A 20000-nucleotide genomic window follows, 5' to 3' on the forward strand; every position below is an offset into this window, starting at 1 on the left:
ATAAGGTGTAGGGTTCATGAGAAGGCGGTCGGATGCAGTAGGGTCAACAAATATGTGATAAAAGCAATCTGCAAGCAAAATTAAACAACCATACACGAATATTTACACAAACATATTAGACAATCCGTTATTTATACTGCGCAAGCCAGGTGCAATAACAGAGTGAATGAGAAGAGAAATCCGAACGAATGACAATAATGTTTTATGTAGCTTCATTTTAATAAAAATATCTAGTGTTATACATCGTCATTAACGCGATGTTACCTTCGTTCTTACTATAATTATCTTCCACAATGGCAACAGCAAGCAGTGACGTCATACTGGGGTGTGATAACGTCACTGAAATGCAAGACCTCCTTAAGAACGATACAGACGTGGAAATTTTTTCACTGCAATATAACATTCAGGCACGAAGTAACATTCAGGTTCTTATTTGTAGACACTGATATAAATCTGCTACTGCTTTTGTCAATGACCTTTGACTTTGTCGCCTGAGAATGCTTAATCTTCCGCTACTAGTACTTGTTTGATATTGAAGCAAAAGTCAAAAGTACATCGGGGAGCGTTTTTAATGCCTTCCGATTTCGCAGTTGCAGAAGAATTATATTGTTTTATAAAAAAAAAAAACAATATGGATTCTTGTAATAGAAGTAAAAAAAAAGCCCAGTATAATACCAGAGGTGATAAAACAGCAAAGGGGAACATTTGAAAGATTTGCAAAAGATAACGACAAAAAGAACAGCACAACTGTTACCTATATTTCACTAATGGATACGCATTACAAATAATATCCTGAAAGAGTTCGGGCTTTATAATGAGGTCCTTGGAGGGAATCCCCTCTTACCTATCACTGTGACATTAACCTTGCCTAAATAATCTTCGTTCCTGGTGATCAAATATCCTGTTCCTAAGCAATTTTTGCCACATACGAGACTCTAATGTTTATCCTTAGAAGGGTGATACAGCCAGGACAATCTGTCTGACAGATTGGTGGGGGGGGAGAGTACAGAGACGGACGATCAGACAGACAGACGGAGAGACGGAGAGCGTTTAACTTGCAACAAAAGGCGAGCTACTAGGCGTTAACTGACAGCTATAACATGGTTATTTCTTACCAATAACAGTTAACTGCTGTACCTCCTGGTCATGAGAAGGCAGCCAAGGCAGTCTGTATCGTTAACGAATAAGTAGCAATCATTTAAACTTAGTACTTTTATCATTAATAAAACTGGGCAAACATTCATTTTAAATAAAAATACGAGACAGAGCAAGCGTCCTTAGAATAAAATGGCCATACTGGAAAAAAAAATGGGGACAAAATATAACACGAATACGGATCAGCAAACATATATATACACACATACGACCAGCAGTTTGTTTTAAGAATGGCAATATCAAAACAAAAAAATTAATTACTCCTTCATGCTAGTTCACATTATAATTAGCAAACCAAATCCCGTTATTCGATTGCTATTAGTTTAAAGCAAAAACTTACAAAATAATGAATTTGTAAATGTCCGAGGAATGCGCAACTCTGGATTATTATGAGCCAAACTGGATTGACTATTCTTAGTAGAAAGCTTAACCAGGTCTCAGATTCTTCGAGTTGAAAGATATAAGCAAGGGGAACCTTGCTATTTATTCACTAGAACACAAAAGTAAGATTCCCATGTGGCAAACCGATAATCCCAAGATACGTGGAGGAGGGAGTAAGAGATAAATCAATAGAATGAGGGAACCCCATTAAGTTACTAATGGAATATCCATTTTTTTTTATTTTAAGTCTTAAGACTTTGCCAAATATTGTAATTTCTTTGGTGCAAACGGAGGGCTTCTTACGCATGGATGCATATATTTTGAAAGAAAATGACTAAGGAGTAAAATATTGAGCCAGAAAATTTTCATGTAGGACCACCCTTAATTATCCTCTTATCTGCATTTCCTATTCCCATTTTCAGTCACTTTTCTCTCTTGCAGATTTATTTGCCTTTAAATATTTAACGGACCCTCGTATGACCAAAAATTAATGCTTGGCATCTACATTAATTTCAGTAACTTGTGCATTTGTGACAGAGTTTAAAAGTTCAGTACTGTGTTTTATGATTGAAAAACCTATTAACTGTGTTTTAGCAGTAAATTTATCTTACATAGAACTTCATCATAAATATGTCAATTTTTCAGTATTAATTTGCACATTAATACAAGGACCACTCCAAATGGAATTACACCATGAAGGGGTATTTTTCATTTTGTGTAAGATTCTGAACGCTATCGCTCACAGTTTAGCAAAACGGTATTTGTTTTGGTAACAGAAAAAGAAGTTTGAATATCGCGATGTAAAACAACCTCGTCAATGAATTGAATTGTATGCAAACATGGAATCGTAAACCTATACCTGCGTCTGGTACCAAGTGGTAGAACGTCATATAGATGTAAATCTAAATACATGTGACTCATTCACTGACCTGACCTTGGAGGGCAACCGATTCGCCCTTGTTAGCGGATCCAGTTCATTTCAATAAAACCCGGGAGAAAATCTCGTAATGGTTCCGTCGCCGACAGCCCATTCATACCATCCACTCCACGCTCAAAGGGAATAAAGGCTGGACTCATTACAAATGGAGAACCAAGTCTACTCCAATCTCCCGGGAGCGAGGTAAAGGAAAAGAAAAAAAAGTGTGTATATATAGATATATATATATATTATATATATATATATATATACATATATATATATATATATATATATATATATATATATATATATATATATATATATATATATATATATATATATATATATATATATATATATATATATAAAGATAAAATCCACGACTGCTAAGTAAAGGACGTAATGTCGAAAGGCCTCGCAGCACTCCAGTGTTTCAGTTTCCTTCGTGGATTTTATCTTTTGCTAAGTAAAGGACGTAGTGTCGAAAGGCCTCGCAGCATGCCAGTGTTCCGTTTCCTTCGTGGATTTTATATTTGCTAAGTAAAGGACGTAGTGTCGAAAGGTCTCGCAGCATTCCAGTGTTTCCGTTTCCATCGTGGATTTTATCTTTTATTTATATATTCATCACGTTCCACATTTTCGTGATTCAGTTATATATATATATATATATATATATATATATATATATATATATATATATATATATATATATATATATATATATATATATATATATATATATATATATATATATATATATATATATAGTTTAATGTTGTTTTGAGAGTGTTAGTTGTAGCAAATACTACATTGCTCATTTAGATTGGTGTATCTTCAATGCCACCTCAGGCTTCTTGTGGTTATTACCGCTTCAATAACGCTCGAAAAATAACAAGTGTCTGATGTATGAAGCATGAACACATTTTCATTTGACTGTCAAAAGCAAACGGAGTTTCAGCTTGCAGTGAATATATATATATATATATATATATATATATATATATATATATATATATATATATATATATATATATATATATATATATATACACAGTATATACTGTATATACACACACATATATATATATTTTTTTTTTTCACTGCAAGCTGAAACTCCGTTTGCTTTTTGGATAGTCAAATGAAGACGTGTTCATGCCTCATACATCAGACACTTGTTATTTTTCGAGCATTATTGAAGCGGTAATAATCACAAGAAGCCTGAGGTGGCATTTGAAGGTCCACCAGTCTAAATGGAGTAATGTAGTATTTGCTACAATTAACACTCTCAAAACAACATTAAACACTGCCTAGCTCTTTATGCACTGAATCAAATCCCACTTCTTATTCTTTTAACGTGCTTTTTTTCTCATTTGTAGGGGTTAGCACGATGCCTTCTTTTTGAAGGACTTTGATTTGGCTTTGGGGTAGACCGTAGACATCGGCTGCCCTGCCTGTCATCGCTTAGACCATGGTAGCGTATGTACATGTATTGTACCAGTCACCAGCGCCCTTTCTCCCAGCAGCGAGAAGTTGTTAAGTCCCACGCATGGATTAATTAAGCAGGAGTGTTTAATGGTAACGGTAACGCTCTTCCTTGAAGAACAGTGTAATGAACCTTACACACGTTTTGGGGTCTGAAGCGAGCGGAAATGGGTCACAATGCAGCCTAAAAGCCGTTGGTGTGAGAGTGAATTTACAGAAAACTATAAGCCCACGAGAATATTAAATCTAGTGATGTTAAATATTATCGGCACATGTACCATGGTACTTGAGGGAATAGCAGATACTCAGTAAGATTGAGCCAACCATCTTTTAAGCCAAACAGATTATCATCGGCTCAGCTGAGCATCTTCCTTAGCGAGGGTCCCTTTAGTCTGCTCCGTACATTTGTGCTTGTGCTACAGAACGTGATATATTCTGTACTAAACGGCCATCCTTTCTTATTCCATCACTCATTTTCATCTTTATAGTTTAACGATGTGTGTGTATATCTATCTATCTATCTATCTTTACATCCATAAGCTCATGCATATTTCGTGTATGTATATATATATATATATATATATATATATATATATATATATATACACACATACATACACATGAGCACTCTCATACAAATAATCATATATATATATATATATATATATATATATATATATATATATATATATATATATATATATATATATATATATATATATATTTAAAAGCGCACACACACACACCAACATTACACACACACGCGCGCGCACACACACATATATATACATATGTATATACCTACATAATACATATATGTATATAAGTGCGTGTATGTGTGTGTACACAATCATTGTATAAATGAACAGAGCTTCGTTAAATCTGGAAGTATTAATTCTAGAATGATAGCGATTGGCATGATACACGGCAAATTAAGTCAAAAGCATTACAAAAATCATCTTGGCAAGCTGAGTTCAATGCCTCTTGGAATCCGGAGTTTTTCACGTTCAGAGAGTTTGCGAGGTAAAGGAAAAGCAAAATATTCTATTCAGACGCAATGCAATTCCTGAAAAAAATTGAATAAATATATTAACAAATATTCATTCTATTAAAAATTACTGATGTACATGACGGAGAGAGAGAGAGAGAGAGAGAGAGAGAGAGAGAGAGAGAGAGAGAGAGAGAGAGAATCAAATTAATTAGTTCGTATTTGTATCTCTGAAGAAGCAGTAGTATTAAACTCGCCGGGGAATGTCTCATCATTCCATTATGTGCTCGAACAATATAACGTTATCACAGCAAAAGAGTAAAAAAAAAAAAAAAAAAAAAAAAAAAGATCCTTCAATCACAGAACGATCTTGATAATAAATATGTGAATAAATGAACCGTGATAAAACGTTAATGAGCCTGGTTATTTTCTTGTATTTAAGAATGGAGATAACAAATAAAACCGAACACTTTTGTGATGATATCAGAATACTGTCGAGATAGTAACATGCCATTACCATCTCGACGATCTATTCCCTTAATCATCGTACACTGAAGAGAGAACACCACAAACTCTCACGTCAATTAAACAAGGACCTCATCGACTTGAAATGACGACACTAACCCATACCCTTCCAGGCTCCTAAAATATCTCTCCGTTACCTCCGAGTTTTTTCGAATTCCCCGATCCTGTCCATAGCAAGCTGGGCCTCTCTCGTCTTGAAGGTGGTCATGACGTGAAGGAAAAGTTCGCTCCGGATAATTTTACGGTCCTGGAAATTTCGGAATGCTATTTGTTATACTTAGGTAACCAAGCTGAACCCCTTTATGTGTGTGTGTGTGTGTGTATGCGCACGCGCGCGCGTGTGTATTGTGACGTCATCGGGGTGAAAACGAACTTGGAGGAATTATTACCCAGGGAATGGCGGGATAGAATGAAGACGATAACATAATAATGATGAAATAGAGTAAATATAATTATGTGCATAAGTGCATGGAATAAATACAAATAAAACTACTAGATAAACAGATTTCTAAAGCAAACATTTACCTTGCCGGCTCGCAACCAATTTCTCTTAAGGAAAATTGAGACTGAAGAAAATATTAAATATAACATTAATGTAATAACAAAGGTACATCAATGACAACATTCTCTCATGATGAATATTAAACTAGTGTCATATACAAAGACTTCATCACAGCAGTATGCATACCAAATGTGGGTTGCCGATCTCCTAAACGGACAAGGCTCAAGATGTGTTGGTGTACTATCTAATTTAACGGGGATCATTTTATTGTCAGGCATAAAATCTGAAGAATTTGCGTCGCTTTACTTGTTGGCAAAGCCCTTGAAAACAAGTTAAGCGCACACTGATGGACAAACAGCTTTAACCGACGGCCACTCTCCTTTCATGCAAATCTATTCATGATGGTCTACTATTGTCCTAAGTTTGACTGGAAACCCATGAACCATGTAGAATGAGTTATGGTGGCCAGCGTGACGCACCGACTGACGGACGGACAGAAGGACAAACAGAGAAAGAGAGACAGAAAGGGAAAAACTACAGTTCCCGATTTCGTCTGTACGGAACAAATAAACAAATTCCCAATCTGCATTTGATTATAAAAGATCTATATTTCATCAAAGAGAACTAATACAACAAAATATAACTCTACCTCACTTTTTCATCCAAAGGTGTAAAAGGAATAAAGTCTTAGAAAAGGAAAAGTAAAAATGATATTTCGCTTTCTCACAAAACATCAGGACCTCCCAACCACAATAACCTTGCTGAGATTCCACTAAGTTCGTCCGCTTCCTTCCAAGTCACTCAATTACAAACTTGCCCAAGCCTGATCCTAACCCGTCCAACAACGTCTTGCCGGACTTCCAGCTGTCGCAAGCAATTACTGGGCCTCTCCCCCAAAATAATTAAGCCACGTCCTTGTTACTTTAAGCGTGCATAACTCGTGATGTTAAGGACGACACCATTTCTCTCTCGCACGATGGCGTTGGCACCACCGCTAATAATCTAACTTAACTCCTTTGCATTTATCCTAATGCTGTTGCCGATCTGAAGGCAGTGTAAATAGTGTTTAATAAATGGCCTTTAGTATAACATGACAGAAATGGGAAAAAGGGCAAAGTTTGACGAAACCCTGAGGGAAATGATATCACCCCTTGAAAGATGCAATATTACGACTCGTGGAATACCGGGGAGGGGAAAAAGCTGTAAAGCTTGATAATTTTGGGAATTTAACAGGTCGACGGACCGTGATGAGCAATTTATTTTCTTTACAATAAAATTTGGGCAAAACGGAAGACTATCAAATGAATCACCGAAAACCGGGCTAAATGGAAATGACAAATGTGGGATACAACACGGGCTGATGAAGTTGGTTCTACACCACACAGTCTGCAACAAACAAACCTCGTATTAGACAGAAAAATGAGATATAGAGATAAAAATCCAAAACCTTGTTAACGAAACGAAAAACCATCCTTCAACCGAACAAACCTAATGAAAATTATACACATGACAAACTATAGAGATAATACTTGTTAAGGGTTTACTGCTCGTAGCAATGACAAACTTATCTCTTAACCCAAGAAAGACTTCAAATACCAACAGAACAAGTGACGCCCGATATGCACAGCTTGCAGGACCAATTTCCAACACTGTCTACAGAAAAGGTGGTGTAATGGTTTCATATTCGAGGTAAGTCTATTATAACAACAGCCGAGTGACTTATGAAGAAGGAATTACTTTGATTCACTCCATTTTTGCAAACCATAAATCGTGAGCCAACAATCAGCAGTTTCCATCGTGAAATATTATTACAGCCTGCATCCGTAAGAAATACTAAAATATCAGCCCAATACAGAAATATACAGTGGTTTTTCACTGCAGATGTGGGCGATGTTTCCTAACAAGGATAACCGTCACGTTTGACGAAAATAAAACTGACAACGTCTTCTTAACAGGAAAGCCAGATAATTGTTTCATGGCAAGCCAAACAATATTATGAAATCTTCCTTCAACAGCGTCGTCTTTCCTTCAGCAAGACACTCAGGTCAAATGTGAAGAAAGAGTGACTGATTCTTCCAAAGACACACAGCTCATAATAGCGGGAAAAGGAAGACGAAGGAATAACTGCACTTTCCGAATACAGACCACGGTCGTGAGAAGAGGAGAGGAAGAGTGAGAAGAAAACATAGCTTCATCTTCCTGAAATGAAGATAGAACTGCGAATGCATAAAAACAGAGCAGAGTCGTACGCCGAGCAATAACTGGATATTACCGAACTTTCGGCGCATCCAAGTGGAGTTGGAAAAACTTCGAAAAAGGGGAAGAGAAAACGTGCAAGTAACACTCTTACCAAAAAGGGTCAAGGGCTGTGAGCAGAAAAAGAATGCGAGAGATATAGGAGGAACACCATTTAGAAAATAATGGGCCAGGATATTTCCTTTACATACTGAGAATACCACAAGATTCTCTCCACCTGCGAGGACTTACATGTAATATCAAAATCTTGAAAACCAAAAGAATCTTCGGTGACGGGGAAGGGGAACTGAACATAGAGAATCGCCTGTATTCATCTCGTGGTTTAGTTCTAGTCCGTCGGTTCTGAGGTGAAAGCGGGAAGTCATCATTTATATTCACACATTAGAATATATTCATACTCAAGAAACCCAGCACGTTTGAAGTTTACATTCAAGAATGTACAGATAATCTCACTATATTTTTTTATGACTAGGTAGACTCGATCGCTGCACTCGTCGGCCACGCGCTAAACCACTCAGCAACAGCAACTTTAAATATATATATATGTATGTATATATATATATATATATATATATATATATATATATATATATATATATATATATATATATACATACACACACACACACACACACACACACACACACACACACACATATATATATATATATATATATATATATATATATATATATATATATATATATATATATATATATATTAAAGTATAAAGCACGTGTCCAAAAATAATAGTTACCAAGAATATCTCCTTCAATAATACCATGAGTGTTCATAATATAAAAGTAGCATTAGTTACGCACTTACAGAAATAATCATATAGCGTAATCCTCATTAGTATGGAACATGAGGGAAGGAAACCGTATTAGTGGTATGGGAGGAACACTGCTGAACCACGGAAACAATTAGACAGAACAATCTTACCCAGTTAGGAACCGTCGCTTAGGATGAAGGTTGATCCCAGTAACGCTTAATTAAAGAAAAAGGAAAGAGGCGAAAACGGAATAATATCGTAAGAGGAAACCCCATTTCCTGAAATTAGCAGGCTGGTCTGCACTTGGCATAGGAGTACATGCATATGGGGATGTTTCCCCTTATTGGAACTGCATTGTATTTTACTCTCTGGTCTTGAAAATAAAATACAAAAATAAGAATGATTTGAACATCGGGAATCTAAAACAGTTAAATACAACTTCATAATACTCTTCTTTCTCATAAACTTGAAAGCGCTGAAGTATTCTACCTTCCTGAGTGTTATTAAAATCATCTCTTCAAGACTTGTAAAAGGCAAAGTGTATAAGGAATATATTCCAAGTCTCCGTGAATGCTGAAGAGGTACGCTCATTTACAAAAGGAGAGTGAAATACTTGTAAAGAAGAGACGGAAGATACAGTGCGTGTAACTGTAATGTGAAGGGCTACAATAGACAGCGACCTCTTAAAAGGGAAGGAATAATATTGCGTGAAAAAAAAGAATGAATGCATTCTCTTACTGCGTTTGCGTAAAAAAAAATATAACGTAACCTTTGTTAACCAAAACGGGGGCAAGGAATGAGAACGAAAAAAGAAAATGTAGAAGTCGTAAATGGAAACCCCATCTCTGGGAATAATGCGGTCGGGGACGCCTTTTGCATACTGAGGTACTTCCGGATGCTGTTCCCCGTCGAGGAGATGCATATAACATCCTGATCTTGTGAAAAGGAAAAATTGTGTTACGACGGAGACGGGAACTGACTCGGGAGAATTACCTACATTCACATCTTGATTTTTGGGAGAGAGAGAGAGAGAGAGAGAGAGAGAGAGAGAGAGAGAGAGAGAGAGAGAGAGAGAGAGAGAGAGAGAGAGAATGCCGGGTGGTACATTTGTATGCATGAAAATATTCATGCACATCTAGGCGCGAATATTTAGAACTATATTTACATATGTAGTACACAAGACACTGGCAAATAACCTAAAATACCTAGCTTCATTTTCAACATAAAACTGATATTTAAAAAAAATTAATAATAAATAAATGAATGGACAAATAAATAAATGAATAAATAAATAAATATATAAATAAATAAATATATAAGTAAAATGAATGGCGGGTGCAGTAGCGTTCTCCACTCATTTACAAAATTAACATTATAACGTACAATAAAATTAACAAAATCACAACGTACAAACCGATACTATGCAAAAAAAGAAGCCAAGCGGAAAAATAATCGTGGAACTACAAAAGAAAAATAAATAAATAAATACAATCAGTGACACAAATCACTAGTTATAGCCATTACCTCATAATAAAGACAAAGACCAGTTACATCTCATTACACATAAGAAAGAAAAACCTGAAGACAGGGAAGAGATGCAAGAGGCTGGAGCTATATATCCCATTTTCGGAGATTATGAACACTGCTTGCCCCTTCGCATACTGAGTGCATTTGTGGCGTTTCTCAGTGTCGAGGTACAGCTGTGTATACCACTCCCTGGCCTTGAATAATAATAATAATAATAATAATAATAATAATAATAATAATAATAATAATAATAATAATAATAATAATAATAATAATAATAATTTAAGATTTTTCAGCAAAAGAAGAAATTCTGATTAGCCTTATCATTCATCTTTCTGTATATATCTTATGGAAATTTAACCAGATTGTGCAGTTTTCGGAGAACTGCCAATTTTTAGCCATAAAATATTAGTAATAATTAGCCTCGTAATCAGACAGAAATTTTCTGTCCCAAGTGTACTGGAAATTCACGATATATTTTGACAAATATTTTAAAGCAAACCGTCAACCGTATTTTGATTAACGGGACTATAATATTTTTCTAGGGAGAGGAGCACCATTGCCATAAGAGAAGCTTGGACCTTGTAATTCCCCCTAAGGATTCTCCTTTTCAAATTCAGAAGCTTTTTTTTTAAACTATCAAAGTTATTCAGGTTAAAAGTCCGAAGATAAGGGAGAATAAGAATAACAACATGAACAAAAACAGTGCAACTCCTTAATGAGTAAGAATTTGTAATGATCAATACAGTAAAAGGCATACAAATATTCAGGTAAATAAATACACAGTATATTCATCGTTATCAAGAATAATAATCAAAGTGGCAATGTAAGTTTCAACATAACAATAAAAAAAATAATAAAAATTGGGGCGATAAAAACATACATATATTGCTGAAGGACTACTTGCCCCCTATGGACTCGAACTAAATCCTCTCCAAGAACATATTATCAACTGATGAAATACAAAAGAACTAAAGTTTCTGGTTCTTGCAAAGGAAAGTAACTCCTGCAATTTTCTTCTGACAAGAGTGTTCAGAGAGCAGGTATTTTTACTAGGAAGGTCACTGCCAAGGTAAAAGTTACGAACTTCAAGTATCAATTATAATGTCTTCAACATCAGAATAAACTCGTAAATTCCAAGTATCTCTTACTGCTCGAAGGTTATAGCTAAGGAGGAATTTCTTTTAAAATCTAAGAAATTTCGAACGGTAATTTCACATATTGGAAAAATTTTTATTTAATAAAAAGGTAGGTGTAACAGACAAACTGAAGGACGAAAAAAAACAGATGATTTCCCTTCCTGCACACCTTTGTACGAAGTTTGACTCACATATCTTCAACCGTATGAGAGCAATTACAATGAGTGCCAAACACGAAGACGGCCAGACTGCAGGCCATCTTTCATGAACGCCTATGTATGATAGTACCCAGTAGCAATTTTGACTGAAATTCCTCCAGCCATGTAGGAAGAGCCGCAATGATTAGGCAAGTGTGAAAGAAGTGCAGACACACACACTGACGTTAAGACCTTCCTTTATTCACGTCTATTCATGATGATCTAGAATAGAATAGAATACAGAATTTAGGCGCTTGGACCTATGGGGTCATTCAGCGCTGAAACGGAAATTGACAGTAAAAAGGTTTGAAAGGTGTAACAGGAGGAAAACCTAGCAGTTGCACTATGAAGCAACTGTTAGGAGCGGGTGGAAAGTAAGCTGTAAGAAAGAGAATATGGACGGAGGTTCAGTAAAAGAAATGACAGGGGTTGCATCTAGGGGCGGAAGGGACGCTGAAAAGAACCTTAAGTAATGCCTACAGTGCAACCGCATGAGGTGCACTGACAGCACTACCCTCCTACGGTGATGCAAGATGATCTACCTTTGCACCAAGTTTGACCAAAACCCGTTCGACGATGTAGGAGTTACAATGACAAAGTAAGTGTAGCAGACATTCTGACGGGTGAACAAATGGGCGATTTCCCCTTAGGAACATCTGTGAGCTCAACCTTTGTAACATGATTGACAGGAAACCCTTCAGGCATGTGGGAGGACCTGTGCTGGAGAGTTCAGCGTGACAGACAAACAGACAGACGGAGGAAAGGTTAACTGATAAATAAAGCACGGAAAAACAAACGGGGAAAACTATAGTCTCCTCGATTTTGTCAGTTGGGGATTAATAATGAGAGAGAGAGAGAGAGAGAGAGAGAGAGAGAGGAGAGAACTGTTAGATGGAACACTATGCAACATAACACACACACTACATATATATATATATATATATATATATATATATATATATATATATATATATATATATATATATATATATATATGAGAGAGAGAAAAAAAGAGATAAAGGGAGAGAAATAATGACTTTATCGGGCAGATTTGAGCAACGTAAAGTATGATCTGATTATCAATAGGTCGTTATGTGAATGCCTTTTGTTACTCGGAAGTTTACATACTAATCAGACTTCAACTTCCTATACTTTATTAGAGAACAATCCAAGTTAAAATTAATACGTTGTAAGTTTGTCTAACTTTGGAAGATGGGAAGAGGAACTGTCCTGAAAAGGCTAGTCAAATTAAACACAATTAAACTTGCGTCAGACTGTTTGGGAATTATTTTAGCCCAATTCCAAAATTAATTTGGCTCTATGGGACTGTTCAGGGAAGAAGTTTCACAAGGCTCCACATAATCTTCCCATTCACGGTTTGTGCTGAATTAAAATTGCAGACAAAATTCCCTTTGATCCTATAAAATATAAATGTAACGGTGACTGCAGTCTTGGTCTCCTCTAAACCCTTCTAATTTAAAGGAAATGGTTTATTTTTTCTACTTACATAGTTCATTCATACTGTAAAAATGCCAATATAACTATGGGTCGAAACAGTCAGTCCCGACCCTAGGAACGTTGCATATCGTCTCAATACTCGAACCAAGGTCCCTCCATCCTACATAATTAATTAGGGAATAGTAGTGAGAGATAGCTTTTTACCTATACCCTATCAGTGTTACATCTAGAAAAAATATATGGATAAACACTGAATCTACACACACACATATATACATATGTATACACATACATCGACAGTTATAGGTCAACAACAATATTACCAATGGATCTACAGACTTAAAAGCTAAAAACCAACAATACAACTATGGAATCATGTTTCAGCGTTTTCATCAAATACGACCGGTTATATTATAACTTTCAACGTTTCAACAAGTGGCACAATGATCAATGCTGCATATTTGCAATCATAAAATCACGGCGAGTTGCCCTCAGATGGTATATGAAATTCCCTGAGTTCAGCTCTCAAAAATGAAGTTTCAAAATTTAATTCTGGAAAAAAATAACATCTATTCAGCACCAACGTTAGGACCTAACAGGTAGTGTTAGCATACGATAATATGCAAGAAGACTTGACAGTGACACAAATGAACTCATAAATATCCCGAAGCAACCACCAAGGATGAAGCTTGATTGGAATTTTCGCCAATATAATAATGAATGCTATATTAATGAAGAGAAAAGATTAAAAGTATTCTTAATGGTGTAATGTGTCAGGGTGGGGGCGAACTCATAACAATAACATTATTCCAGTGATCTACAATGGTTGTACAGTGCACGCACAACGGTAGCAGCAGACAAGGCCACTTTGCTATACTACCGAAACAGAACAATCTAATCTAAATGCTGACACACGGTCGGCTAAGTGAGAAAAAAATACGCCTGGATATCATGCATTCGTGTTAATGTTAACGCACAGTTTCATTTTGTTCGCAAGGATCTTCAACGATTTAAACAGATTCTGAAAAGTGCGTTATTGTATTCGCTAAGAATTCGTCACTGTTAATCTTCGTCTGAAATCCCTATAGACACACAGGTATATTTCTCTGCTTCTACCTCAACTGAAATAATTATTCTATGATCATATCGCATGTTTCTCGCAAAAATAAGAAATTATGATTTAAAAATGTACAGCTATTCGGTAAAACAAGTTACAGTTGAAAAATAGGAAACAACAATTAATGTGCCAGCAATGAACAAAAATAAATTCGAGAGTGAAAGAACAGCTCATTGTAGTCCAGGTAGTGAAATGTGGCTTCATTAAACCGTAGAGATTTAAGCGTATAAACTTGTCCGTCATGGGTACACAAGGGAGGCTCTCACCTTTAAAACGGATTTTTTTTTTTGGGGGGGAGGGCCGGCTGCAAGTCCATTTTATGTAGTAAATCATACGCTAAAACTGTTGGAAAGTTATTTACCAATATTTTTTCTTTCTGCCAATTGATACAATTGTAGGATGTCATTTTTACCGTCATTTTTTTATCATAAGAATATTTTTTTCATTTATATTTGCACGTAAAAGCACCAGCGTTTTTGTCTTTACTCACAGAACAAAAAGTGAATACATTTATAAAGGTAAATTTTATACAGTTTGCTAAACCACGACATATGGCCAAATTTAATCAAGAAGTACGTTAAAAGCAGGATATTACGCACACATAATCAATTAAAAAACAAGCCTCAGAGGACGAATGACGAAAAACAAAAGCTGAAGATTCCAAGGCAAAATTATGTGTGTTTTCGTGCAACTTTCCTAAATAGCAGGAACTGGCCTGCAAATATAATGGGAACTTGATCTAATTTGAATTCTCTCATCCAGACAGCCATTAGGCTAAATGAGAACTAACATTATGCATACATTAACGTCGTTTTCTATGTTGATGTCGGAATGACTGCAGGTCGGACTCTGCTAAAGTCCTGACTAAACTGACAGGTTGGGAGGACACAAAAAGATCTTTATTATTCTCAGTCAGTTTTGAATGGGCAACGAATGTCCAAAAATACTGAAATCACGCACTTACTATGAACATCTCTCTCTCTCTCTCTCTCTCTCTCTCTCTCTCTCTCTCTCTCTCTCTCTCTCTCTCTCTCTCTCAAAATAGATAATCTCATTCTTGATGTATGTGGCCACATCAAATATCAAGCTCAATGTTGTTTTTGTAGGATGAGTTCTCTCTCTCTCTCTCTCTCTCTCTCTCTCTCTCTTTCTCTCTCAAAATACATAATCTCATTCTTGATGTATGTGGCCACATCAAATATCAAGCTCAATGTTGTTGTTGTAGGATGAGTTCTCTCTCTCTCTCTCTCTCTCTCTCTCTCTCTCTCTCTCTCTCTCTCTCTCTCTCTCTCTCTCTCTCTCTCTCTCTCTCTCTCTCTCTCTCTCTCTCTCTGGTTATATGCGCATTATGAGTCTAACAACAAACAAACTGACGCCATGATGTCTGTAAGTCTTTCCTCCCTCCTCCACTAATAATACCAATTCGAACACATTATAACTGCAAGTCTCTCTCTCTCTCTCTCTCTCTCTCTCTCTCTCTCTCTCTCTCTCTCTCTCTTTCTCTCTCTCTCTCTCTCTCTCTCTCTCTCTCTCTCTCTCTCTCGTATTAGAAGAAAAAGCTGAATGATGCTGCTCAGCTGTGTGCTAAAGGGCATGAACGCACAAACATAAAAACAAATCTCTTCACAAGAAAAGAAAATAATCCACTCCAACACGAAAAATACGCGAAGATACGGATTTTTTTGAGGGGGGGAGGGAGGGATGGGGGGAGGGCAGAAATTTACGGGAAACGTTAAACTTACAACAGGTGCTCGTAATGCCTGTTTATGGGAAGACTTGTTTCATAAGCCTAATTGGATGACAACAATAATGAGTGTGCGCGCGCCTTTCTTTTTTTTTTTTAGTAAATCTTTTATATTCACTTTTAATTTAATGCAATAGCTTTATTTATGAATTCCCCTTGATTTATCAAAAACCACCGTCTTCCCTCTTTTGTAATTAACGAAAGCTCCAATTCCTTTTTAGTTACAGCATTTTTCTCCTACCCATTTACACTATAAATGGTTTTACATAATGGTGGCTTTTTATGGGCACTTCTAGATACGAGTTTGGAATATGAAATCTCAATTACACTCACCTGGGATTGAAATGCAATTCAATTCGCAGGCGTTACCCGAACAAATTCTTTTTACTTAGGGTACAAAGGTCTTGGATTACGAGAACATCTCGACTAGATTTTGACCTGTTCTGTGATAATAGCTCCCTTTCAATTTAAAAAAAAAAAATAAGGATTTGATGTCCAGTGAAGATACTTACCCTCGACATCTCTGTTACCGTGAGTGGTAAATCTTGTTAAAATGTTCATTTAATTCCAGCTGCTAGAAACCGTATCATCTCAAAAGCTCAGTATTTAGTTGTAATGAACACATGAAGACAATTTCGATGCCTGTGAACTTCTCTTCTGAGATGGAAAGGTGACAACAGTCTCGAAACTACTGGGGATATTATTCAAATCCAAATTCTCTTGATTTATTATATAATAATAGTTTAAATCGCTTTGCAATCGGTGTACTGAATCCACATAACAAATTTCATGCCTGACAAGGGAACGTAGACTAAGACTTCCTCCTTATACAAACGACTTGACATTTTTTTCAATTTTTATATTTTTTTCTTCATGGTCAAATAATACGGTACAACCTGCAATATTCAATAAGCAATCTACACTCCTTCCAAGAAAACGTTTCTGATCACACCAACTTACATCCATATCTAAAAGAAACCGAAACTGAAAGCGTATTGGGTTTATTACCTCAATTTGAAATGGAAGTTGTTTCTGAACATCGGAAATCTATTGGTTTACAGTTCCAATTCCACTTGAAAGTTGCAAGCATTTTATGCAAGCAATAGAAGTAAGTTTATGACTGAGAATAACAGACGTTATGTAAATGGAGAGAGAGAGAGAGAGAGAGAGAGAGAGAGAGAGAGAGAGAGAGAGAGAGAGAGAGAGAGAGAGAGAGATTATGGGAAAGTTACAATCACAATGATCTTGAAACCGACAGTCTCTATATTTTTATTGCCATAACTCAACCTTGGCCCATTTCCCTATCGATGTACAATAAGTAGCAAGCTCCGGGCACGTACCATTACAAAATAAACAAGTAATAAAGGTATCAGTAAAATTTCTTTCGGGATATAACTAATGAAAGATGACTAAAGAGGATATCTCGAAGACGACCATGATTATGAATAAACCATAAACCACCAATTCAAGAAGATTAGTTTTAACGATGAACATTTAGGAAACATACAAACAGGAACATACTCCAGTATTTGGCAAAACAGAATTGCTTTATCAGGTGGGACCAATATTAACAATTTTACGAAAGTACCGTGTTTTTGGTAGCTCTGTACATCTATTTTTTTTCGCGCAGACAATTTTCTTACTAGTAAAAAAGCCAAAGCAACTTATGTCTCAAAATAATAGTTCGGACTCACTAGGCATAAGCAACGCACTGGTCTAGATCATTTTAAAAACTGAAAATCAAATTAAGTACAAGGTCTCAAAAACCTGTTTTGCAAAGATTATCAACAAGAACTTCATATATATATATATATATATATATATATATTATATATATATATATATATATATATATATATATATATATATATATATATATATATATATATATATATATATATATATATATATATATATATATATATATATATATATATAGTGTGTGTGTGTATGTGTGTGTACACATACACACACACACATATATATCGTTAAGAAATTTATATATACAATATATAAATTGCTTAGCTATCTTTTCTTGTTGTAGTAAAAGCAAGCATTGTGTGAATAAAGAATGATCTATAATTGATACAATCGGTAGCTAAACAGGCGTCTGGAATAGTCACCGTATGAAAAGACACCTTTAAATATGGAAAAAGACAAAATATGCTGAGTATAAAGAATGAAAATGAGAAACAAAATATAGGTTGCCCTTTTTGTTTGAAAGTACCACGACTAAATGCACCAGGAAGAGGAATGCCAATAAAAAACAATTCAGGATTAACTTTCGTATAAAGTATCTTCTTTTTTTTAAGGCTGGTTAATAGATTCTCATCAGTAACCAGCACAGGATGGATAGTAAACGTATTCAATCCAAAAAAAAGAACGATTGCAACATGATCTAAAAACAAAGGCACAGAGTTATTTCTAATTGTGTGATTTTGAACTCACCATTACTTTTTCAGGTAAATCTCTGAATTTTTACATCATGGGTAGTTGGCTGGTCAAAATCTAGCCAGCTTTGTTCCAGTACAGGCCTTTACCTTACGGCGGACCGGAACTGTGGTATGGTGTTGAGGCCAGGATATGGACCAACAAAGACGACTAATTCTTTAGCTCCACACTGAGCATAGTTCTCGTAGTTCAATTAGAGCACATAGGCCACCTATATTTCAACTTTTATCACCATATCTCCTGATTTTCACAGCTAAAATTGGTGATAAATTCATACTCAAAACCACGAAGAAAGCAGGTTAGCCTTGAATTCTGTCAGCTTACAAACAGTCCAGTCAAAACGATATTCAGTTGGTAAAGAGGTTTTAGTCACAAATGCTTCCAATATTGTGGCTCTTCAGACCAAATGATTTACGGATATTAATCAGAAACTCAACTCCAATAAATCACGGACATTAACCTCAACTACAGCTAGAAAATCTGTAAAACCAGTGTCAATATAACATCAGAGTTATGTATTCGATTCTTATCAGCTGGACACAGCCAAAAGATTGACAGAGGTCCAGAACAGACCTGCCATGCTGCTAAGTAACACTTGAGACGACACTTTCAGTACTCTTGCACTGAAGTCACAAAAATTACAAGAAAATGTTTAAGGCTAAGGGGTTGTGGCGAGGCAGTTTTTACTAATAGTCCAAATACTCATCACAGTAAGGGTTGAGATAAACCTCAAAGACACAAAGCATACGGTTTGTTTTTGTTATCTCATTTAAATTGTACTGCAATGTGCGGGAAGGCATGTTCTAAATATAACAACCATACCCTGACATTTTGCTATGATACGGCTGTAAGCACATATAAGCATTTCAATACAAATCAAATTTATTGAATAACATGCACGATTTTCAAGAATAAAACACATTTTTTTATAAACATGAGAAAAATAAAAATAAAATAACTGTTATGATACGGCTGTAAGCATTGACAAGCAATTTAATACAAATCTAACTGAATGAATAGCTTACACGATTATCAATATATAAAACATTTTTTGAATAAACATGAGAAAAATATGAAAAAAAAGTAACTAGAATTTTCATTAAAAAAGCTGATGAAGCAGAAAAACAAGACTTTCACAACAAACAAAATAACTATTTACTTAATTTACCAGGCACAAGCAGCGAGAACAAAATTTCCAAGCTTCACTACGAAGTCATCGCATCAAACTTTTCCATCATTTTCCAATTATCTACGGATTTTATAAATGCTGAAGCAATCAAATGAAATTCTGCTTTGAAAAATACGACACAGTTATTAAACGGAAGCTTTATTTCGCCCACAGAGGCCGTGAATAAAGGCGTTATTCGGTCTTTGAAAAATCTGCCTA

This window comes from Macrobrachium rosenbergii, chromosome 12, assembly GCF_040412425.1.
Source record: "Macrobrachium rosenbergii isolate ZJJX-2024 chromosome 12, ASM4041242v1, whole genome shotgun sequence".
Lineage (NCBI taxonomy): Eukaryota > Metazoa > Arthropoda > Malacostraca > Decapoda > Palaemonidae > Macrobrachium > Macrobrachium rosenbergii.